This window comes from Chanos chanos, chromosome 9, assembly GCF_902362185.1.
Source record: "Chanos chanos chromosome 9, fChaCha1.1, whole genome shotgun sequence".
NCBI classification, from domain to species: Eukaryota; Metazoa; Chordata; class Actinopteri; order Gonorynchiformes; family Chanidae; genus Chanos; species Chanos chanos.
Window position 1 is genome coordinate 8,418,457 of NC_044503.1, and position 866 is coordinate 8,419,322.

An 866-nucleotide genomic window follows, 5' to 3' on the forward strand; every position below is an offset into this window, starting at 1 on the left:
CATACCAACACACCCACTTTCAAAGGTCATAAAACAGAGGGAGACAGAGCGTAAAACTGCGTTGTGACATAGAATCCCTGTCTCAGATTGGTCACACCACACGAATATGACTTTCCCCAGCGCTGTGTGTGTGTGTGTGTGTGTGTGTGTGTGTGAGCCTCAGCAGCCGACACACACACACACACACACACACACACACAGTGACCTCCCAGTCACAAGATCAGAGCTGCACTGACACCCCCAAGAACCACAAACACCTCTCCATGCTGTCGATGGAACCAGGCACGGAGCCTCTAGGCATTCCTCAAAGGAAAAAAAAAAAAAACCCTTTCAGAATCTGTGTTTATATTTGTTTTGTTTTAGGTATGAGAACAGTGGAGAGGAGGAGGTCTAACATGCTGAAAGTGAAGTATGATTGAATTTAAATAAGTTTAAGTGAGTTGTGTAAAAGTTCTTTTTTTTTTTTCATGGTGGTGGTGGTGATGGTTGGGGGTGGGGTGGGGGGGGTTGAAGCAAGGCCCTGAAACTAAAGCGTTTAATTTCGCTTAACCTTTAACTTAATACTCTTTCACACCCTTTCCTTGGTGTGTTCGGACTGACTTTAAAAGCTGGCAGTATACGCCGTTTCAGCGATTCAGCAAGAACTTTGTATGTCTGAAGGGTAGAGGAGTATTCAGCTGTCGGGGAAGAGAAATATTCAGTCACACACACTCCGAACTGTCTTTTTAAAGACAGAAATAATCCCTGACAGGAACACTACGGCATAAACATTAACTATATTCTAAGATACACCAGCAGCAAAACTAATCTATAGGTTTCTTTGTTAGACTCTACGTGTTTTCTTTTTTTTTTTTTTTCCCTCTTTC